The sequence below is a fragment of the Falco punctatus genome (assembly GCF_963210335.1).
Source record: "Falco punctatus genome assembly, chromosome: 4".
Classification (NCBI taxonomy): Eukaryota; Metazoa; Chordata; class Aves; order Falconiformes; family Falconidae; genus Falco; species Falco punctatus.
Genome location: NC_137583.1, coordinates 85,426,264 through 85,450,892, shown reverse-complemented (window position 1 = coordinate 85,450,892; position 24,629 = coordinate 85,426,264). Strand labels below are relative to the sequence as shown.

The 24,629-nt window shown below is 43.6% G+C and overlaps 1 protein-coding gene and 1 long non-coding RNA gene across 2 annotated transcripts in view; one reads left to right on the top strand and one right to left on the bottom strand.

Moving 5' to 3' along the window:
* The window catches only part of LOC308063326, a 37,700-nt gene extending 30,537 nt beyond the window's left edge, over positions 1 to 7,163 (bottom strand). Inside the window, exon 1 of the long non-coding RNA XR_013927924.1 lies at positions 296 to 7,163. This is a non-coding gene — a long non-coding RNA (uncharacterized lncRNA). The remainder of the gene's footprint in view (positions 1 to 295) is intronic.
* A 5,633-nt stretch (positions 7,164 to 12,796) lies between these two features.
* The window catches only part of EGFR (epidermal growth factor receptor), a 204,392-nt gene continuing 192,559 nt past the window's right edge, over positions 12,797 to 24,629 (top strand). Inside the window, exon 1 of the mRNA XM_080386069.1 lies at positions 12,797 to 20,727. The gene's annotated coding sequence lies outside the window, so the exon portion shown is untranslated. The remainder of the gene's footprint in view (positions 20,728 to 24,629) is intronic.

Below are 24,629 nucleotides of genomic sequence, written 5' to 3'. Positions count from 1 at the left end.
CTGGAGTGGGGAAAGAATTCTGCGATGCCTTGTCGAGAGGAGTGGGCATGAATAAAAGTAATGGATGGGCTTTAAGTATCTGATTTGTATTTGTTTGTGTTATACTTGGGATCATTGCTGTTATAAATATGGGCACATCCTAAAGTAAAGCAATTGTCTCAAGTGAAAATGAGGGTCAAGTAGCTACTACTAAGCAGCGCTGGAGTCATCTTCATGCAGGGCAATAACTTGCACCTTTGGAGTGCAAAAATCAGAGCCTAAAAAAAAAGGAGTGAAAGTTTTTGTAAAATGTTACCTCTTTGAAATGGCTGTCCTTAGTCCTTGCTCTACACTTTCTGAAGAGCAGAGGAGCAGGAGATTAGCTAGAGTGATCTGCAGTGGAGGAGCAGCTACGCAGGGGTGGGCTGGAGCTGAGGTCCCAGGATGCGACTTGGCAGTGCCCCAGGGCTTGACACCCTCCAGCTGCAAGAGAGGTGTTCCCGCGTGAGGGCAAGTAGCCAGCTGCCCTAGTCGCTCTGCAGCAGAAAATCAGAGAGGGACATTCATGTGTTTATTGCTGTACATTGCAGAAGGAGCAGCTGGCATCGCACGTTATCTGTTTATCTTCCTCTTGTCCTTTGCTGTTGTTTCTTGCGCATCCTTTGTAACAGCTGCCCAATATATCCTTTGCAAGTGAGAAGTATGAGCTCATCTGAGTACTGAACAGTTTATTTTTCCCGGGTTTGTAGGAAGATGCTGGAGCCAATGGTTACTAGTGACTCTCAACATTTTGATTCATCTACAGTTACTGCCAGTCAGAGATCAACAGAAAGATTACACAATGATATAACTCATTTCAAGAATATTTAAGCTCCTAAATACCTTTTCCAGGTTCTAGCTGTGTCTCAGCTTCATTGGCAATAGGCATTCCCATCTCGAACAACTTGCAGATCTGTGATAAGTTATGAAATAGCTAATTATTGTAGAGGGAAGAGGCATCTGAATACAGTGATAGTAAGGGTCTTGGAGACAAGGTTATCTTCTTGTGTGTGTATCTGCTTCTTCCTTACTGGAGGTCTTGCTAGGTGAAAAATAAAAAAGAGAGAGAAAGTACCATGCCTGAACGGTTCATTATGCCATTAAAGTTACTAGAATTTTTTTGTGACTAACATTTCACAGATTTTATGGAAAAAACAAAGTCTTTGTCATCACCACGTTCTAAGAATAATTTGGTGATTTAACTCCTTGGAAATATCTTTTATTTTTCATCTGCTCATTTCCTCAGTTTTATGTTATGAAAGAGAGAGTTTTTAAAAATATTCCAAGAAATGAAGCAATAGAGGACTATTATAAATGACTGAGTTTAATGTAGCAATGTATTTCTTTGGGAATCCTTGAAGCAGATGAAGTGATAGAAATGTTTCACTGGAGCTTCAGCCTGGAGAACTTGCAATTTCAGAGCAGCTGGAGCATTGACACAAGCTCCCATGTTATGTTTTTTCCTTTAATCCATTCATGATACACCCCTCAAATTATTCCATTCTTTGGCTTAAAATGAAAATAAGAGAATCCACTGTGCACCTAGAAAAATACAAAGCTCCAGTCCTTGCCTTATGCAACCCTCTATTCCCATTGATAAAACTAATTTGCTCCAACTAAGAATGTAGCCTCTAATCCGTTTTCCAACTGCTAAAATGGAATGATCAAGAATTATTTCTTGCTTGAGGTTCAGATGGACTTAAGTGCAAATGTACCATAAATCCTCTTTCTCTCTCTCTCCACTACCACCCCCACCCCCCTTCCAAGCCTTAAACTCATCTTGTCTTTGCGGATTAGGGTTGACAAGGAAGTTAGCTTTCCAGCTGGGAGGCATGCTCCATGTTTTCTTCTTCCTAAATATTTTCCATATTTTTTGGTGTGTGCTTTACACTCATTTTGTCCAAGTAAAAATAGCATGAAATAGCGTAGTCGTCCTTCCGAGGTTAGATTAGTTTCCGGGATTTCTTGCCGAAACTACGTACTACAAGTGAGAATCTTTTATCCCAAGTGGAGAACTGATCTTCATTTCAGTATTTTGCTCTTCACATTTGCATGTTCCCCACTGCTGGCTGAAGATCCAGTAGAAAGCCACAACTTCGGAGGAAACTAGAAGTCTGCCTAAAATAATCAGGACTGGGCTGCTGTTCCTCTAAGTCTGGATCATTTTGTCGTATAGAGTTTAAACAACATACGTTAATACAGCTGATGCACGGAATTCAAGAGGAAAAGCATAAAACCATCCTCACCATTCCTCATTATTAATTATCATGCCTGTGTTAGTGTTTTTTTTGCACCTCTGCCAGTTAGCTTTTGAAGTTGAACATGCCTAATAGGCTTATTTGGGGGAGGAGATATGACAACAAGGTATTGGAGAGAGCAGATCCGTGGAAAAATAATGATGATGGAAAAAATGGCGAGTGGAAGGAAAGCAATTTGTAAGAGAAAGGAATTAGAGACCTTTCCTTTCTTTTCTCTTTTTTTCCTCCTGATCATGGGGGAGTGTGTCCTTCACATTTTCTGTGCACCATCATTTTTTTCCATCTCGAGGCCAAGAAGCACCATTGCAGTAAATCAGTCCGATTTCCTTTGTAGCAATAGCCACAAACCTTCCCCAAATTAAGCCTTGATCAAAACCATGTGTGTAGGGGAGGACAAAAGGAGCCATGCCATGAAAAATCAACTGTTCCTTCTAGGCGAAACATGCGTGCTTCACGTAGTTGGCACATCTTAATGCTTGAATTTGGTGCAACGCACAGCCCTGGCAGGGGGGCTGCGGCTCGGTCAGGATGGTGCCCACATGCTTGGGCAGTGAGACAGGAGGTAAGGGATGGATGGGTAAATGGATGGATGGATGGATGGGGTGGAGCCACCTGAGGCAGGGTCGTCCCTTCTGTGTGTGCGTATGTGGGTCTGTTTAATTTCTGTTAACAAAAGGAAGGTGTAAAATTACATCATTGTATAGACAAAGCTGTGCTGTGCTTAGACTTAGGCAGCTGCGTGTGATTCTGGGCCAACACAACTCAAGCAGGCAACGAGGTGGGAATAAGTATGGACAAGTGTAACAAGGGTTATCCCAGGTATGAGACCTCTTTGGTATACAAGAAAGAGTAAATGGACTAGAACCTTCAGGTTTGATAAAAGAAATGATGTGGGGAAGCTGGTCTGTGATTTTGTGTGTGGTGCAGAGAAAACAAATGATGGATCCCTTAAGCATTTACATAGTTTAATATTTCTGTATTAATCTAAAAAGCCTGCAGTTGAATCACAGTGCAGCAGCTTTAGACAAAAGTGAAGAATGTTTGTTGGGTTTTTTTCTTCCACAAAACTTATGATAGTGTTCCCATAACTCCCTGCTGTGGGACATATCAGAGTCCAGAATTGTAAATTATTAAAAAAATGATTTAACATGAAGGGCAAGATTATTCATGATTACCAAATGCTGTGGACAAGGATGCAGCCTACAGATGCCCCCCTGAAGCAATAATTTGCTAGTAGCTAGGAGGGCGCTGTGATCAGTTACTTTGTGACAAATACTTTATATAAATATTTGTTATATTTCATGGGTCTTTTACCCTGAGCTTCCACTGTTTGTGCTTTTAAAACAGGACGCTGGGCTAGGCAGATCTTTCAGCTGAGGCAGTATGCCAGATCTCACGTTCCAGGATCTAGGGGAATTACTCCTTACATTTCACAGCCTTTGCTCCACTTTTGCCCCAAGAAAGAGGTGGATTTTACTAGTTTTATGAAAACAAAGCTAACAATCTCTGATTATTCTTCCACATTTTCATTTCCCTTCAGTGAATTAATCTGTACAATGTCCTTTATTAAGAAAAACAATACTGAGGCTCAGAGGCTGGATTCTGAGAAATCGCTTGAAACCTGCCAGTCCCCAAGGCTTGTTAAGTACTGCTTCAGAGTGGATTTTGCAAAGTTAGGAGGATACTGGCTACTTGCTTTCAAAGATGGGGCTTTTCAGCTTTCATAGGAAAGCTTCCTGAATCTTCCTTTCTGCTTCCTTTGGCAGCCTGAAGGATTACAGCTAAGAGAGGCCGGGTTTCAGTCCTGGGAAAGTGCTGTGAACTGTTGAATTTGCAGGGTATTTTGAGATATGTGCAGATAAAGTTTAAATGAGGAGAAAAATATTGACTACCTGAGTAATCAAAGTATATATTTTTAGTTGCAGACAGGAACTGTACCTTGGCTTAGACCCCAGACTCTCTGCTGAACTCTCTTGTTGTACCTATCTGAATAAATCCAAAGCAATGCCATAAAAATTCAGCAGTGAGTCATTCTGATATAATGGGACACTCTGAATGTAAGGATATAATTCTGATATAATGGGCCGCTCTGCGTTTGGCCCACCAGGTGAAGGTCTCCCCTCAGCACTTAGCAGCCTGTCTAGCTCTGCCTCTCCCATTTGAGATTTAACAGTATTTCCCCTACCCTCGCTGCAGTTCTTTTAAAATTTGTGAAGTCCTTGCCTGGGATGTACACAAAAATTGCAGGCATGGACTCAGGTACCACTTCATAGGAGCAAAACTCCCACTGAGGTTGCAGCTTCTATAGCAATATTGAGCGTGCAGAGTGAGAAATGCAATGCGGAGGTGTGTGCGGTGCCGGCAGCTCATGCAAATTAAATATTCAGTCCCTTTTATTTCACTTGTGTCAGTGATTTCCTTAGCCAGGCTTCAGTGGTTTTAAAAGTGCAAACCTGCTGCTTTCTTCATCACTTGTCAGGCCGCTGGGACCTGCACTCAGCGTGCGCTATGGGACTCAGCAGCTGCTTAAATCAGAGCAGGCATGGGGCTGATTGAATCACCTGTCACATTGATTTATGGAGCTCGAAGGTCATTTCATTGTGGCTTGCAAGTGATTTTCTTGGGATGAAAAATATAAAAGAAGAAATTGTTGATGACCTTTCTATTAAGAAAAATGTAAAATTAATGAATAGAGACAGATTATTTAAATTTTTTTAATCATTCCAGTGGAGGAAAAGACCTTTCTTCCGTAATGGCATCCATCGTTAAAAGAAAAAAAAAAAAAAGGGGGGGGTGGTAGAGGTGGTGGGAAGCCTCAGTCACCACTGGCAATATCTTTACAATGTACTGATCTATCTAGTAGTTTCTAACTTGGTGGTAAGTACGTTGCGGCTCCTCTTCAGAATGAGTTTAGGTACCTGCTCTGCAAGATCTTGCCATAGGTTAAAGGAAAAAAACTGCTTACAATGCACATGTAGTTGCTCAGCTTCTTGTTCTGGTGTTGCCACTCACCTAGCCAGCATCCAGCTCTTCATTTCGTGCTCCTTTTCAGCACATCGCCTGTAGAGGAAAATGCTGTACAAAGAAAAAAAAAAAAAGAGGAATCTGTTCTGTAAGAATACAGCAGGCACACCTGAGGTACTACTGCAAGAGATCTGTCACATTTTTTAATGAGGAGTCATTTCTTTGTCTGGAAGAATTTATCTTTTTAAGCTTTTAATTGAAAAAAAAAGATGAAAGGCTAAATAAAACATATTTTCATTTATCTTCATTACACTATTCTGAGTATGTCTGGAGAAGCCTTTTAGCCTTTTTTTTTTTTTTTCTGGCATGCTAAAGTCATGAGCAAAAGCAAAACTTGGCCTATTTGTTTTACTCTTTATAAAGACTTTTCCTCATGCCTTTCATTCCTTTCACCCATCACTCCTGAGTAGGAATGTTGTTGATCATATGGATAGGACAGAGCGCAAAACTCCATGAAGACCCACAAGTGCTGAGTTTCACCCTTGGTCTCTAGGTATGACATGCATCAAACACTGCTGCTATTTTTGTGGAAGCAAAAAGCTTTTCAATAGCAAGGCTCCTGGTCACTGAGTAATATAGAAACCAGGGCAATGCCAAGGCTGTTACCCATCAGGAATCCTCAAAATAACCAGAAGTGCCCCATGGGAGACTCAGAGCTAAAATAAGTTAAAGCTCAAACTATGCAGAACAGATTTCAGAAATTCAAATCACAGTTTGCAGAACTGCGATTGTGGTGCAAAGTCTGGGTTTTTTCCTACTTTTTCACCTCCCTAATAAATCAAATGCTGTTTTCTTGTCACACACCAGGAAATTTTGTTCCGCAAACCTATGTGATTACTACCTTAGCAGCTGAGCTTGGCTTCGGCTCTTGGCAAAGGAACTAGGTGGATCTGTGGGGAAGAATTGCAGAAATAAAGAATTTGCAGAACTGCTTACAGCTCTGTCACAGAACTCTGACAGCCTAAATTAAAAGCAAAGAATGGATTGACTGTTATCAGTATATGTACAATTAATACAGATTTTTTTCTTTACCACTTTGCAATGATAAGTCAAAGCTGATTAAAAAAGAAATGCATCCTTTCAAAAGAGCTGCTTGTGAAGCCCCAGTGACTGCTCTGAGTGACTGAGGGACCGCAGAGTCAGGCAAGGGGGATGAACTGATTTTAAATACATCATAATTTCTGCTTTTAGAGACAACTCAGATCAATATTTTCCTATTTTACTTTCCAGCAATGTTCATCATAACTTTTCCATTATTTTATGCCCTTTTGAAGTTCTAGGTTCCAGACAGGGCAAGAAACAGAAGTGCAGTAATTCTGTGAAAGAAATGGTTGTTCCAGCATTTCTGGCTTCTCGGGAAGGAAATAAGTGTTATTGTATTTTCCATATAAAAGAATAAACATACGCTTCCAGTTGCAGTGACCTTTCAGATGAAGTGAGCAAGAGACAAGAGCAAAAAGCAACATATTTATGAGAGGCTGGGTGGTGTTGGCCTGATTGCTGTTGCCTGGAACCCTGCTAAATAATTTGTGCGTGTGCCGTGCTACCAGATTGCAGGGGTACATTTACGCTCACTGCGCAGGAGTTCAAATGGCAACATACGGCACCAAACTGAGAGGAGAAAAGAAAAAAAAAAGTGTGGAAGGAGGGGGGAAAAGGAGAGGCAGACCTTTTTTTTTTTTTAATAGCAGTCAGTGCAACAACTAGTAGCTGCTTCCTGAACTTCTACACATCTAGGGATTCAGGAAAAGCAACTTTAAGTTGCTTCTTATGCTCCCTGTAATAGCGATAACCTCTTAACAGGCAATTGTCTTGGAAAGTTCACAACCCATTTGCTACAAACCCAAGAGATCTGGATAGCTGGGATATCTGTAATAGCAATAACCTCTTAACAGGCAATTGTCTTGGAAAGTTCACAACCCATTTGCTACAAACCCAAGAGATCTGGATAGCTGGGATATATCCAGACATCCAGGTGCTCATCTGAAGCAAGGTTGCACTTCGGATTTAAATCATGTTTTCAAGACTTCTTTCCTTTTTTCCTCTTCCGTGCCAGATGTTGCAAGCGACTTCTAGGAGGGAGAAGAGCCACCTCTCTCCCTATGTGCCCATGGGAGTAGCTCAGGAGGCCCTGCTGTGGTGGAAGGGCCACCAGCAGGACCTGCCGTCAGGAGCATGTGTCTCTAGCAGTGCTCTGCCCTCGGAGGAGCCTTGCTGGAAGGCACATGCTGCTCCATCACGGGCTGTTCCGTACCCTTGCAGGAGGTCACCACATGCCAGGAGTGTCTGGCTCAGCTGCTCAGCCAGACCTGGTGGGTGGGATCCCAAAGCTGAAGAGATACTGTGATATTTTATCACAAGGGGAACTACCACTGTAGAAGAAGGTGAAATGTCAAAGGGATGAGACTCTTGCTCAGTGGTCAGTGGACTCTGTTTGATCTGTTCTTTTCCAAAATGAACATGTCTTTAGAGGGGGGAAAACAACAAAATATAGTTTTCCTCATTTCTCAAGCAAAATCCAAACATCAAATAACTACAATTTGCTTTTGTTTCCGTTTTAGAAAAGTCATGCATACATAGTACATTTATATTGAGATATATACATATATACTTCTAGTTGTTACAATTGGGTTTGGCTTTTCTGCCAGAGTAGTTTTGCTTTATTGTTGGTAGCCAGCACTGGCTGCTCAGCAGCCTGCGGTAATGTCTGTAGTGCTGCAGGTCTCCTCGTTATCCTTTAGACATTTTACATTGAGAAGAAGTTATTATTTTCTTCATCTAGCAGAAGAATTACAGATTTTGGCATGAGAAGGATATTTTTTGTCTGATTGTTTTTCTCGGGGTTGCTCAAGTAGTTGGTGCAGGGCTGAGACCGATGGATGTGCAAACTGGCCAGGAGCTCAGCTCTCCCAAACACGCTGCTATGTTTCAGCAGTGGGTGAAAGCAGAGGTCTGCTGCCTCTCTGAGGAAAGCTCTGCAGAGACATCCTTCCACAGCACTCTGTTAGGGAGGGAAAGGCATTTAAGACATTTAAGGTATCAGCACAGAAAACTTACTGGTTACTACTTTGTAGTTCACATGAGCCTTTAACAGATATGATTTGTCTATGATATTTGCTGGTTTGAAGGACAGCTTTGTAACCAGTGACCTCTTTTTCACTCAGTGGTAGGGTTTGAGAAGAGAGGGTTGCGCTCTGGTTTTTGTCCTGGGAGAGGGGGCACATCTGCAGCAGACCCAGAAGCAATTTGGGATAAGAGCCTAAAGCCATTATGGATGACAAGTGCTGCTTAAAGGTAGTGAGGATATGATAAGATAGGAAGCAATAAATTCTGAAAGTAAGCTGGTCTGCTTGTATACAAAGTTTGTTTTAGATTTATTGTAGGATTTATGTTGCAGTGTAGAAGACCGGGGCATAAATTCACTTGGCAAGCAGCTCTCCAGAGAAGTGGTTTCAGCCTACATTTGGCAGAGCCCTCGTGACCCATGAGCTACTCCTGAGGGGGATGATGACAGGTAAATAAGAAAGCAAGGTACTGTCAATAGTGAAATTTCACTTATCAGAAGGCTAAACCACCACTAAAAAAATGTTAGGAGGCTGAAAATCAGTTTAGTTACAAATCGTTAACCCTAGTGTATTCTGGGTTCATGTCGGTTTGTAGGAGGGTAGCAGGTGGGGGGGGAGGGTTGAGTTTTTTCAGGCTTGACCATAGCATTTTTTCTCATCTAAAGGAAATGTAAGAAGCCAGTGTCTCATAAAGCCCAAGTACAGTATCCTCCTGCTGGAATTGAACTGGAGATGAGGTGGGTTGGTACTACACAAAAGTTCTTGTACCAGGATTTAGGACACCTGGATTTTATTTTTAGTACTGTGTGACTTCAAGCAAGTCACCTTCTTTTAAAAAGCTTTGATTTCTTCCCTATAAAACAGAAATGATATATAGAGATATTGTGGGGCAAGGTCACCTCAAAACAGACTCTTTTTGTCCTCCAGCTCAGGAAACCGATCTTACGAAGCACTTATCCCACAGAGAGTGGGAGGAACTCATAGTTCTCTCCCAACTATTCCTTATGTTAAAGATAATGGTGACTGACAGTACTTCATGATCCATGTTGTCATTCCAGGAGTTGATATAGTACCTGAGGCTAAGATAGCAGACCAAATCAGCAGAAATTAATTAACGTCTTGTCAGAGCTGTATCTGACAGCATTTGCAAGTTCAGCTTCCCATTGCACGACCATTCCTGCATTGTTTTGTGGAGGCAACAGTAGCCCTGAGAATGAGCACTTCCAGAGCGGAGCCATAATTTGTATTTCTATAGTCATTCTCCTTCTCTGAAACCGAGCAAAGACCTGCTGTGCTGTTACGTGTACTTGATTCTGATCAGAAGGGGAACACTCGTTTGTGTCCAAGGAGAACAGTGACAAAAATCCATTTATCTTTGATTGGAAAGAAACAGTAATGTGCATTTGGACTACCATGTATGGATTTAATTTTCTAATTATTATTCCTGGTCTTTAATTATTTTTATTACATTTCTTTCCTTTTTCATGCAGTTCTGCCATTACATGTTTGGACACTAATTCATGGTACTTGTACCACAGGGTATACTACCAAACTGCCTGGTGGAGCAGTAGACAGCTCACGAGTGGGTTTTCTACAGTAGCTGCAGAAACCATAGCTCCTTCCCTGTGTAATTCAGCTATTTAGAGTACCTAAATAAGGATGGGATGGGATGAGGAAGACTGGAAGGCACTGTTCTCTCCTTGACTGTCAGATTAGCTGAGCCAGAACCAGTTTTATCATAAATCATTAATTTCATATTGCAAGAAAGAAGGAGGAACCTTGAGTTGCAAGTGTCTCTGCATTGCTGCTTTCTTCCAGGATGTCTTTGCATTCACAATGAAGTCCATGTGAAATATAAGATAGTTGTTTTATGTGGATAAAAAAATAGTCTGGATTTCAGTGGATGTTCTAGGCATAGGAAAAAAAAATGCATGTATGCAAGGGTTAAATAAGTCATTATTGCCATGTACACTGTAAGGAACTTATGTAGGAAGAAGTGTCAGGTAGTTCTCAGTGCAGCATTTTGCCAGAAAGATTTATAAGTGAATTATGGAGTCAATTACAGATTCTTTGATGGCACTGGCAGCAGGAAAGTCTGACCTATGAGACACAATGCACCCTTTAAGCTGCAGCCAAAGATCTAATTAATAATAAATCCAGCTGCCGCAACCACAATCTACCCTACTGGGCCATGTAGCTTTATAAGTAGTAACCTGGTAACATAAAAAGTCAATATGTGGTTTATTTCACATTAATAGGCATTTCTCTCAGTCACAGGGGCAACGACCAGATAGCTACATATATATATGATCCTTCCTCAGCGCAGGAGAAAATGCAGCAATCTTCTTGAGCCCCCTTCCTAACTGACTTTTCCATGATTTCCTCTGTCTTTATATGACTTCTGAAGTAAGAACAACGTTTTTCCATAAATAATTGCCCTGAATTCACCCTTGGAAGGTGTCTATGGGACTAGAACTTGGCAGCAGATATGGTCATCAGTACCTTTTGCATATGCATCTGCTTGCCAACGTTTAGATGGTGCTTTGGTCATCTGCAGATCTGGCTGTGGATCTTTATCCCTGAAGTAGGAAGCCCATGTCCAAATGTGGCACGGACTAAACATTTTACACCTAATTTTGGGAAAACAGAGGATCTCTTTGAGGAGGTAGTAGGGAGGAGTTGGTGTCAATGACTGATGTAAAATGCTGCTACCATTACAGTCTCACCTACTGAGATTTCTTTCCATGGTTTGGGATGAGCAATTTCCATATCGTATTGCAGATTATCAGTTTTGATTGTGAAAAATGGACAGTAATGGTGTAGCAAGCCTACTAATAATAAATCAAAACCAGTCCACAGTTCATAATCAAGTTCCAGAACAACTTTGGAATGAAATCTGAGAGATGTTAAAAGGGGCCTCATTCCACCCCGTCTGATCTTAATACTGTTCCTGAACACAAAAGCAGGGGGCAGAAAGCGTGTCTTCATCGGAGCTGTTCTAGCTCAGGCTACCCAGGGGGTTCCCCTTGCCAGCTGTGCTACAGGACTGTAGACATGGGCAGAGGGGTTGAAACTGGAGAAAAATCCAATTGTGGCAGTCTAAGACATTGCTCCTGCCAGCTGTTTTCCAGGCTGGGCACCCCTGGCAAGGGCTTCAGCAACTGGCGTGGCAGGTCTAGACAGGGCTGCGGGATCCTGCCCTGACAGTGTATGTTGCCCAAGGTAACTGGGATGTTCAGTGGTGGACTGGAAGGATGCTGCCACTTTGAGAGTGTGCTTGGTTTCTGTGGCCTTGGGGATTTCTACATACTACCCCATCACCTTGCAGGGACGGAGCCTTGTGTGGTGCTCAGCACTCTGGGGTCCTGAGTCCCACTGGGCCCCCAGGAGCTTTGGTGAATATTAATAATTAATGACACGTGCTATCTTTTTTCCGCACACATATCATGCCCCTCCTTCACTGGCTGATGTAGGCATAACCTCAGCCTCTCCACCCCCAGCTTCCACACAATGGGTCAGTCTCTGACCCTGCAGAAGACTTGTTCCAGCTGTGAGTAAGGATGAGACTGGTCTAAGTGTGCTTTTCCATGCGGCCCAAAGGTTTTTAGGGAGAGTTTTCCAGGAGTGTGTCTGTTTATAAGGACCTGGAGTCCACTTCAGTTTCAAGACAATAATTCCAGACTTATTGCTAAGATTGCAGGGCTGTCCTGGACCCACTGAAGTCTTTTGGTAATCAGCTGATCTACTCCAAGAAGTTGGGATTTAACCCTGGGGACATTTGGGGTGACTTCACAAACCATGTTACTTGAGAGAGGAGTAACTGATACAGGGAGCCTGTTGTGAAGCCTTTGGCCGGCAGCAAAGGGGAAAGGCTAGATTTGGTTTATACAGACCTCTAGCAAAGAACTGCCCTGGGCTGTTGCCCAGAAAACAGGCTATTTTTGATTGATAAGTGTGCCTTTTGGAGCAGAGGTTACTGATTACGTGACACCCTGGCTGTTTTTCTTGCACTGCCTCTTCCATCCCACGCACATGTCAAGTCCCATAGCTCTATTGTGGTGTAGCCCAAACTGGGCTGCGTGGAGGGGTCCCTTGCCAAGCAACTTAACCCCGTGGAGTGAGGTTGCTCCCCCCTTCCCCTCTACTCACTGCACCCTTGGTGAGGTGCTTCAGCTAGCTGCTCCCCATTGCTGTCAGCACCAGGCACTTCTATTCACTGCCTGCTCCCACAAATTGTTTTCCAGTGCCCTTTGTTGTGAATTGGGTGTCACATAACCCCAGGGACCCCCAGACGCTCCTTGCTTTAACTGGAAGACCAGACTCTTGCAGCTTATCCCTTGTTCTGGGGTTCACGCACCTCCAGGTTATAAGCCTTGGAACGGTGCACTGGCACATTCAGGAGCAGATGGCTGTTTCATACGTTCTTTTGCTGAGTTTTATGGTCTGGCTCCAAGACCCTTCAGACCCCGCTGGTTTCTCCTCATCCTCTCCTTTCCCTTCTACCAGAAGTTCCACCCTTCCTGATTGCTACCACTTTGCAACATTCGGGAGCAGAATGTCCTTGCTTATTAAGCCTCAAGCCACCTTCTGCTATTTTTTGGATGGCTTCCCCTGAGATACTCCCTTTTCACTTGTTGGCTGCTCTTCCCTCCCCCATGCTACATCTCTGTGCGCTGGAGAGCCCTCTGCATGCAGAGTAACTTTTGCAGGCTGGTTCCAAACTCTTGTCAGTGAAAGCACTGAGGCAATTTTCCCATGTAATAAATATACCTCACGTGATGCCTAAATCAGATTAGAATGGTGCCCAAGGTGTGTTTTTAATAAACAGGAGAATAAAATCCTATCCCACCCTACTGCCTTCCCCTCCGGTTATAGAGTATTTCTTTTAAGTTCATCTTTCAAGACAGCTTAAAAATGGTCTTTTGGCCTGCTGATTTCTTTTCATCAAGCAGCAATACAACCACCCCGGTCCTTTCAATCCCAGTGACCCCCAGTGTATCTAGCTGCAAAAAAAAATAAAAATTTTTTTTTCAATTTCATCTGACATCAGTATCCAAGGGTTAAATGCAGCCACAATTCAAAGCAAAAGCAAGGCAGATTCTTATTCAATTTCTTGACAAACTCTGCTGGGGGAATGGTACGCTGTTTGCTGTTAGCATTAGCTGAGTGGTGTCCCTGGAAGTCTGGTAGAGTGAAAATAGCAATGAGTGTCTAAAAGATATCCAGAACTTTTATCAGATCTCTATTTTGTTTTACTTGCTTTCTTCTGTGTTAAAACTCATCTGTTGTAAACTGGCATAATTCTATTTGGATCATGGTGAGGATTAAAGGAAATACTCTACTTTTTTTCCTACCTATGCAGAGAAGGAGTTTCAAAGCCTTGGCTGCACTTGGCACCCCGATGCATCGAGCTCGCCTGACAGTCTTGGAAGGGAAGGCAGGGAGCGGACCCTGGGAGAGCAGGGCAGGGGTAGCGCTGGGCTGGCAGCAGGACTGAGCCAGAGCCCTGCACCCTCTGCCCTGGCCCAAAGCACCTCCCTCCCCCTCTCTTTAACATTAACGCAGGGTTTCTCTCTAATCCCTCAGACAGCACAGTGGGACAGCGGTCTAGCCTCAGACGGGACATGGTGCACAGCACTTGGGCATTTCTTGCTCCCTCTCTTCTTTATTATTTTTTTGTGAAGTGCTTTATTTTCAGAGTGGCTGACAAAACTTTGCTGAGAGGAAGCCTTTCCTACAGGAGCAAGTCTCAGCTTAAACACATCTGGTGGTGTGAGCTGGCCCGTGGAGGGCTGTTTGGGGGGCGACCCTTTGGGGGGCTGATGCTGGTGGCCTCACGCTAGCAGCAGATGCGGTGCCTCGGCAAGCACTGCCATGTCGATGTGAGGATTTTGGCAGCAAGTAGCATGTCCTCCACCTCCTGGCCTCACCCTGCAAGGTGGAGCAGGGCTGCGACCCTGCCCTCTCCCCAGGGGAGTTTTGCTGGGTGTTAACATATGGGGACGTGTATGCCAGCCCCCCAGGGACAGCCTAGCTGGCTCCTGAAAAGAGCAGGGACAGTGGGGGAGGCTGGTGAGCCATCCTGTCTTCTGCGTTCACCTGCTCTCAGCACCTATCTTGGAAAAGGTGCCACACAGTCGTTGAAGATTTTATTTCCCCATTGTGTGTGTGTAACTCCTCAAAAAAAAGTGTGGTTTTCACAGTCTGATGGTCAGGGAGGGAGGATTTGGAAGGAAAATAGGAGCTTTACCTATTGTAAAGTGGTGAGGATGACTGGAGGTACCCAATGGAGATGCCCCATGGTGACACCAACATCCCTGTGCCCATGTGTCCCTGCACCACTGGGCAGCAAAGAGCCTCCACAGCACCTCCCCACCCCCACCCCGGGCTGCACGCTCACCCCTGTGCCCCAGCCCTTGCTGCAGGAGACCAGCTTCACCCCCATACCCCAGCGCCCTGCTGGGGCTGCCTGGGCAGACCTGTCTCCTCTGTCAAGCTGAGGAAAGAAGGGAGAGCCAGTGGAGTCCCTTCCATGTTGCCGTGAAGTCAGGTTTAGGTGAGATACGTGCGGTATATAACACAGGCATGGCAAGCGCTCGTAATGAGCCGAGGGGAAAGCCCACGCATGGTGAGAAGGCAGAAGGGAAGGGAGGAGGGATGAGTCTGGGGCAGGCGCTCCAGCAAAGGATTTCTTGGCTATTTTTATGCTTTAATTCCTACACTTAAAAATGACTCAGTTGTTCTTCCTCATATAATGAGCCCCATGAGACATTCCCTAGGTTAACAAAACCTCGCGCTTGCATAACATCACTTTTTCAATATGTGCTTCTCCCCGGGGAGCAGCAAGGTTCGAACGCTACAATTGCCAAAGGACCGGCCTTGATTGAGGAGCCCAAAGAAAACAGACTTTCTTGTGTAAAGCTCTGGAGCATGGCTCAAGGTGATACAGAAAGGCAAAGGCTGGCTCCGTGTTTTACGATGCAAAGAGCTTGGGGTGGCTCACATGGGGAGCGTTTTGCCATGTGCCAGACACTTACACCAGAGGAGAGCCTCATCCATGGAGGTTTGTGGGGATCTAACAGACTGGAGCGTACAGCCACTGGTGGGACCGGGCTGGGTTGCATGTGGACTCTCAGGAGCATGGTATCCTCCATCATGGTCCTGGGTGAGACAAGCAGCCTTGTTTCCAGCTCCCTGGCCCGACCACCAAATAGTTTTCTACTGAAATAACATCACTGCAGCAGCAATAGCAATCTGCTTCTTGCTCCCGTGGATGTGGACATGGGCTCCTGCTGCAGTAAATGCTACGGGAATTACAAAGTAACTGCAGGGCTAAGCAAGAATATTTTGTACAAGGGGGCGGGGGGGGACCAACCAACACCAAAACAGAAAAAACAATAACAGGGATAGTCAGGGCTAGCAAAATTGCAGTGTGGGAAGGATGGAAGAGAGAATTCAAAGAGCTTTTGGTTCATTAGCAGGCAAACATGCTGTGACAGCTCATTGTGAAACAAATGCTTTACTCTATATGAAAATGCAGGTGTTTATTTAAAGCAAAGGCTGAGGCTGAAATGACTTTGTGGGGCTGCCTGCCTGGCTCTGTGTGGCGTCCTCGGTAATCACAGAATTTACCTGTTTGCTCAGGAGCAGGGAAAACTAGTGCCCTATAAATAAATAAATGTATGATCACCCTGTATTCATGCAGCATGTGGCACAATGGGGACCCAGGGCTTCCAGGGACTACTGCAGCATGAATAATAACAGGAGGATGAGTACCTTTGCTGTGAGCAAGCCTGGTTTGTTTTAAATGAGGTCTTTTATGGGAGTTAGGTGAATCATAATATTTTTTTTAATACATAATTTTGAGTGCATGTGATTCCCCAACTCAAACAGGGCAGCCTTTTGCTGCTTTTGTCTGCAGAGCATTGATATATTTCAAGTATTTGTTTACTCCCAAAATGATATGCAGTATTTCTAGGAATGGTTTTACCTGATCTCCATTGTAAAAGCACTGGGCTGCTGATTCATAACCTGGAGCCATGAAACACGAGCCCTGGGCTCTAGTTATTGTGTAGAGAAACACACAGATCAACTTCTGCAGCCTTGTAGAAACTCAGTGGGAATGCTGAAGGTGTGATAGATATCAAGGTTTGGTTTGCATGATTAAGCCTACAAATAACGCTGGCTGGTCGGTTTAATAAAGCTCAAGAAAAAATTAGATTGACATCTGTGCTTTTTTGAAACTGAAAGTGTTTGTGGGGATTGTCTTGGTTTTATAGCATTGAGAAGAGAAAACGTTTAAATGAGGAATTTTATTTTTTTTAACTTGGATGTCATCAATATTTTTTTTTCTGTTTTTTCCATTTCTATTGATCTCACAAGGATTAATTTTAATTTACATATTACTATTTTATAATAGCTTATCTGTCAAGTCTCTTTGAAATTGATACCTTTGGATATAAGAATTTATTCCGGGGTGTTCATTTTGCAAAATTATTTCATCTTTTTGCCCACTTCAAACAGGAAAAATGTCAAAATATCAGTATTTTCTGGGAAGTAGAAGTGTGCCAGTTCTAACCTCTCAGTTCCCAGGCCCATATTTTGAAGTTCAGTTCAGGTTATTGGGGATTTATGCATGTGTTTATTAACTTTGCTACAGAGCTATAAGGAGAGAAGAACAGCTTCACACTGTGTCAGAAATATTACCATGGTCCCTTTTCAAGCCCATGTATTATTATTGTAACTATAATTCAGAAAATTATTGCAACTGTCCATTAATTATTTTCTTGGCACAGAGAGCAGCCCCATATAGACCGGCATGTTCTCAATTGTTATTCAGTGCTACATGCATATACATACATGCATGTACATACAGATATATAAATATGTACATATCTGTGAATACATTTAATATGTAGATTAGAAGGTATTTTCTTGCACAGGCTTCCAACAGTTAGAGCTAACACATTCATAACAAGGCAATAATTTTATGAACAAAATTATACTATACTATTTTTCAGTAACAGGGAATTAATCTCTGACCCACAAAGTGTCTTTTTATTGTAGACTTCAGATCCACTGAATGACTGAATATATTTACATTCAAATGAAGATCAATAGTATGATATTACCTGCATGATGCATTCTTGTAAACTGGTGGGTTTAGTCCTTTGAAAAGCTCTAACATAGGTTCAATAAAAAAATCAGGGTTTTGTTTCAGCATTAAAAAGAGTAGAGACCTGCAATGTGGAGAAGCGTGATGCCTGAAAAGCTACAAGCTGATTTAATTGTTTAAATTTTCCATTAAAAATATTGTGATAAAAATAAAATCTCAGTATAAAAAAGAAGGTTGATACTCACCAGAAGTATTTAAAAATCACATACTGGAAATGAGGCAAAGCTTCAGTTCTGATTTATAAGGAGCTGTTCATCTGTGAACAGGAAAAGTAAATGTTATGACCTAATTAACTTTGCATAAATAGATGTAGCCCATTATGTGGAGGTCATTCAGCAAGAAAATGCATTTGTTATTACTTTGGTAGGAAAGAAAAATGTCCTGTTTAAAAATGTGTCTACTGAATTAGTTATTTTCACATTGTTTGGCATTGCTGCGTTAATTTATAAGGCTCCAAACCTGAAGTTGACAATAGGGTTTTCATATATTTCTTTGAAGATGGCCAAACTGCAAGAGGTAGCTCATAAATCGTTGCCTCTGAGAGAAACAGTAAATGCACTGGGAAAGATTTACAGGATAACTGCAATTGAAATTGTCAGTCCTACCAAGTCCTGAGAGACTTCCCCAGAGCTAAGTCTGTGAAGGAAGATGTCCTGGTAGAAGGCCTTCTGGACTTGTGCAATGATGTATCTAAATAAAGAATGCAAGGTAATACCTTAAATACATCTCTGTCTCACAGCTCCAGATACTTTAGGTCGCCAGGGGAGCTACGAGCTACGTAAAGACTGAAAGTGTTTTTAAACCTCTGTTGCAAGAACAACGTGGCTTCAATTTGGAGCCATGAAGTAGAAATAATAGCTGCATCAAGATGAATGCCTCTATTGGTTAATGAGGGACATCATTTAGAGAATCTTTAATGTCATGCTCTACTTAATTAAAAAAAAAAAAAAAGAAGAAGAAGAAGAAGAAGAAAAAGAAGAAAGCAAGGCTCTTCTCTCTTCTGTTGGCCAGCACTGTTGAGCCAGTGACTAGGAGCATACCCAGGGCCCAGGAAAGTACTGGCACATGTTCTTTGAAGGTGATGGGGCTACTCACATGTTCAAAGTTATGCTAAAGATACACGTGTGCTTTCAAGTGTATTACTGACTGCAGGCTGCAGCAATGAAAGAAATAAAATTTCAGGATAATCACAATTAAATGAATTAAAATCTTGTGCATGAATGTGAGGAGGCATGTCAGGTGGTGCCCAATCTTCCCACCAATCCCCCAGCCTAATGTTTCTGGCTATTCAGACAAAGTGTCCCCTCCTATTTCTTTTCCCTTTTCACACTCTCCTTTGAGTAGTTTAAGTTTTGTTATGCGTTATTTAGAATTTTGTTTTAGGAAAGACACAAGATTTTGGATGGAAACATGAGGATTTGGTACATCTTAGGTTGCTCATTTTTGCATCGTAGCACCGGAATGTGAGCTCTTGAGTGCTGAGCATGGTAAATACATCAAAGCTTCACAGAGGTGACAGTGGGGAAATTACTTCTACATGACACTAGTTGGCCCAAAAATGAGCTTTTTGGTTATACCCTTGACTGGTTTGCTTGGACATAGTCCCCTCTGACTTGAACAGGCAGCAGCTGATCATCCTGCCCTGGGTGCAGACAGAACTGCTTCCAGTTCTGGAGGAAACCCAGACGTTTGATACTCAGCACGCCACACACCAGGCAGAGGCTTGCAGGATAATTTCTTATTTGAATTCAGCTTGTTTGGATTCTGATGAGAATCCAACTTTTGTTTAATTTTCTGCCATCAAGCTATAAGCTCTCCTGGCTTCACCACTATTCAAAAAAGTTAATTTCTCGAGGTGGTTGCAAGCAGCTTCCAGAACCCCCTTTCCTAGGGCAGAGCCGCTGAGCGCATGAGCTTTGGAGTTGGGAGCACCCGGGGCTGTAGCAGCTCTGGCAGCAGGATGGTGACCCTCAGGCCTGTCTGCTTGGGGCTGGGGATGCGACTGCAGGGCAGATGCACGTGCAAGCTGCTTTGAGGCCAAGGGCTTCCAGGGTCTGAGGACCACTGGCCTTAGACAAACTCTCTGAGGACCCACGTGCAGCCCAAAGTCTTGCATTCGGTAAAAGTTCAGTGAAAACAAAGTGTTCGTTTAAAAGCAGTGAGATGGTTTTTTTCAAGGAAAACTTGTTTCCTTGTAAGATTTCCAACCTGTGCCACCGAAAAGCCCATTTATGCCTTGTTTTATTATAAATTCTTGGAACACACATCAAAAGTCTTCACGGATGGAGCTACCGTTTACTTTGAGGAGCATCTGTGTTGTATAACTGATTATATAACTAAATGTAATTACTTCTTCTAAAGTATACACAACAAAATCTCAGCATTTTTTGCCTATCGGTAGATCTTGGTTATTAGAGTTTATTTATGAATTTTCATCCATGCCAAGCGAGATGTGACCAGGCCAGATGTTTTTAGACCTACCCCTAATTGAGGAATATATAATAGCACAATTACAGGTCTGTGTTCTGCATAGTGAAAATCGGGCAACAGGAGCATGGGAAAAAGTATCTCTTTCCCTCTCTGTTGTTTCTCTGCATAAATCTAAGTGTGTATAGATTCTTTTATGCCTCTTCAGTTGGGGGAAACTATCAGAAGCAGTATGCAGTAGCATTAATTTCAATACTGGAAAACATTTCTGTCTCTTTTCCCACCTTACCACACACCCTACCATGAGGTGGAAAGGTTACATGCATGACACAGAATCTTTGTGGTTCTGCTATGAAAAAATGAGTTAGTAATGCTAACTCCCCCAACAGTTAGTAACGCTAACTCCATCTCCCCCAACAGACCTACCCTCTGACTTCTTTAGATTCGTGCTTGGATCGCTCCGATGATAAATATGTATGTCTCTTTAACAGGATCATCTGTTCAGGAAGTGGCAAGAGGTCTGGGGTACAAAAACGTGACCCTTTGGGTGATTCTGCATCATCTGGCGAAGGAAGGATGCTCCAGATGCACGTCATTCTCCCAAGCTCCTGCTTGGGGTGGCATAACCTGGTCTGTCCAGTGCTCTTTCTCCTGCTGCCAGGTGTTTGGAGGGACCACTGTGTTCAGACTGCTACCTGTGGCACAGGAGGGGCAGCTCTCCCTGCTGTGACAATGATTGGGCTCTTGGGATCACAGGCAAGTGAGTCAGCTTATTTTTTTAAGGAATAATTTATGATTCAGCTTCCTAAGCCGGTCTGAGCTGGCCCTGTTGAAGGCCAGCTTTGGAAATGCAGGAGGTGGCTGGCTGCATAGTATTTCATTGGCCTGAAAGAAACATCCAACTAAATGTTTGGTGAGAGCTGAGCTTCAGAATATCTTGCAGTGAAATGTTTAGCTTCTTTAAATGACAATCTTTGAATTAGTCTTTGCAAACTGAGCCCAGAGTTTGTTTGAAGGTAACTGGTATGTCACGCAAAGCAAGTATGCTGGAATGCAATACTGCAAGCTGGAGCTGGGGAGGCATGCTCGTATTTGGGAGGCTGTGAAAACCAGACAGAGAGCAGACGCACTTCGAGAGGATCCATTATGGAGCTGTTGAACAAGGAGTGAACAGCACCACGTTGCTGTACAGTCACTCAGAGCTTTCGTTGTTATTCATTATTCACTCCTGTGACTCAGAAGGCAGGGAGATGCAGTCTCCGATAGAGGCAATGCCCCAGAGTGAATGTGAACTTCCAGGTTATTTATCAACTGACCCCTTGTTCTCCCCTTCTTGAACATGCCACACTCCTAGATTTTCACTTTCACACACTATGTGCAAGTGAAAACCAAAGTATGTCAAACATAAACATGTATTTCATCTAAAGCATAGCAACATTAAGGCTGATGAGTGACGAGGTACATTTTCAGCAAATGCAGATGTTAAAGACAAAGCCCGAATCCTCATCCAGATCCTCATCCAGGCCTCATGCAGCAGCGGAGGTGTTCAGACCACCCAAATTTAGCCACCCAACTTAGCTAGTTAAGCTAGCCAGCTAGGCTCTGCAGGTTCCCTCTGGAGTCAATGGAAAAGCAGGGGGGGAGAGAGAGAGAGAGACTCGCTTCCAGGAGCAATTCCATAAGCCTGTGTCGGGCTCCTGTTCTGAAATGCCTCTAGGAGAGCTTCTCTGTTCAGGGAGTTTAAGGAGGCAGGCCAGGTAACTTAACCAGCTAGGCTGGGTGCCTGAATTCAGTGCTCTGAAAATACCTCTTGTTGTGCCGTGGAAAACACTATCACGTACCTTTGCAACTGTACACAGGATCCCACACAGCCACAAAAACCCAGTCCATTTTCCTGCTTGCCTCTGGTTTGTGTGTGTGCTCCCCATCTATCCGGAATTCTTTGTCCCTCTTTGCCTTGCACCCCAGGAGACCTGCAAGTCATCTGCTTAGGAGTGGGGAGATCCCATTCACCCACAGTGCATGTGCTGCCTGGGAGGAGGCGATATTGTCCTTTATTCTATTCCTTTATGCTTTTCTACAGAACAATGTCATGGTATCCCATCATAAAAATACTTATAGCTGTAACTGCCTGGCATCACAGAGCCTTTTGGAAATCTCCCGATCAGGCAGGAGTCTGCTGGAAGGCGGTGAGTTGGTCGAACTGAAATGCTCTGTTGAAATAAGTGAGTGTTGTTGGCATTTTTAAGGGGAAGCAGGCAAAGCGACGAGCTGCCTGGCTCGCTGGTGGGTCAGCCAGCAGGCGGGCAGGTCCTGAAAGATTCTGTCTGTTTTGCCAGAGCTGCCGTGATGCCAGCTTGTCACCGTGACACTGAACACAAGGAGTTAGCAACTCCTTGGGATTTATCACAAAGTAAAAAATCTTTTTCTGGTCAGTTATGAGCTACCTAAAATTGTTTGTTGTTGTTTTTTTTCCTCTTCCCCCTCCTCCCCCTTCTCTATTACTAGGGAAAACCAGTTCATCTGAGGATCCATTGTTATGGTTTGTTTTGTTTTCCCTCCCCCTTGTTCTAGTGCCTCAATTATTTCCGATCTGCATGTTTATTGTTTGGAAGCAAACTCGCTTTCCTGCTCTTTCACCCGATACTTCCTTCCAGAAGGTCTATCTTTCTGGCACTTGGAGAATGTGATTTCAGCTCCAGCCTTGCCAACAGATGAGCTGCAGGCAGCTGCTGCTAACTCCGCTGCTCTCAGCTTTGCGGGACGTATTCAGACAGAGCAAGGAAGGAAGGAAGAATAGACCTTGGATAGCTTTTCTTAATCCAAGAATAATTTTTTAAAGGACTTCTATATAAGGCTGAATCAGGTAAGGGAAAGGAGAGGACAGGGACAGGGTGGCAGAGCAACTGAAGCAGCTGGCTCTGGAGCCAGAGAACTGAGTCTCTGCAGACACATCCTGCTGGAAAGGGGTACCTGGCCCCCCAAGCTGGGGGATCAGAGCCAGCCTGGTGTGACAATGCCATCCCTGTCCTGCATGCTGCTGGCTGTGCAGCGGTGTGCCTTGGCCACAGTAGCATGATGGAGCCATAGGGCTCAAGCAGGACTTTGTCCTGGGCCAGTGTGACTCTGTTGACAAGCAAGCCAAGCCATTATATACTGAGTTACGGCTTCCCGTGTAGCCTGGGAGAGGGAAAGCTGGCCAGGACACCTGTATTTTTCTTGAAATCTCCACAAAGTGCGTCACTTGGACATTAAGAACTCTCCAGAGATGAGAGCAGGAGATGTGGTGCCATGTTGAGGCCAAAATATACAAAAGCCCATGTTAGATACAATTTCAGTGCAACATGACCATTGTTTCTTATCTGAAGGAAGGCTATTTGCCTACCCTTCCATCAGGGAGCCCATCTCACTGGCTGTTGTAAAGTATGAGGAGAACAACCTTTACTGGGAGGATCTCAAGTGTGTTTGGGGGGACCAAACGGCAAACACCCTGCCCCTGTTCTGTCCCTCACCCTGGCTCTTGCTCATCTCTTAGTGAAACGATGTAAATGTGTCCAGGAAAAGTGTTGACAGCTGTGTATCTGTTATGCCTAGCTCGACATGCAACTTTATTATCTGCGAGCCATTATTTTTTTGATAGTTTTCTCTCTGCCAGGAATTCAAAGCAAGAAAATCCATTTCAATCTGAATAAAATGACAGGCTACCCCAATTTAGTGGAGATCTCATCAGTTCACCCAGGCGGGCAGTGCTAGAAAATTATACAGGGACAGGTGCCCATAATAAATCAGCTTGGGCATCTGTGCCTTCGATGCATTTGTAATGATGATGGTGATATTATATACGTGCAGAGTACCTTTCATCGAAAAGGCTCCCACACTTTGCAAATTATATACAACACATAATGTTAAATCTATGCAACATGGAAATACTTGCCTTTTTTTTTTCTAGCAGCCTTGATCTAGAAGCCTCAAAAATACCAATGGATTCTTGTTTAAACAGGAGGCCTTCCAAAAAAAAAAAAAAAAATCTCTCTGATGCGAGATAAATTCATGGCAATCACATGCTTTCGGAGTTGCAAACCAAGCATATTCCAGCCTCCGCCCCAGAAAGCACTTAAGCGCACACTGAACTTGGCAAATGAGCACTGCTCGACTGATTGCAATGCATTAGCTGAAGAAAAGCGTGTGCTTAAAGGCTCCCCAGACCAAGACTAGGAAGCTGTTTCTTGAAGATTCAAACCATCATCGAAGAGGGAGGAGAGGCAGGGAGTCTGTTCATTGGCTTTCAAATTTAAACCTATTGGCTGCTACTGTAATTAAAGAAAAATGCAACAAATCTTGGCAGGCAAACCCCAGTTTGCTGTGCTGGCTGGAAATACTTACACTTTCATCCTGAAAAGAAATATTCTGAATGCATTAAGGCTTTTGTGTGTCACCCTACTTGTGTGATGTGAAATGGAGAGCATGCGCAGAGCTGGGGCTGGCTCCCCGATGTTTTGCCACCCCCAGTTTTTTGGTGCAAGCCGATGCATTCCAAAATCAGTTGATTTTGAGCCCTGAAGGTAAATCATCTCAGATACGAATGAGTTAGCAGAAGTTAATTTTAGCAGCCCTGTCACCCTCCACAGCTTTGCATACGTTACAAACAGGAACAGTCAAGTC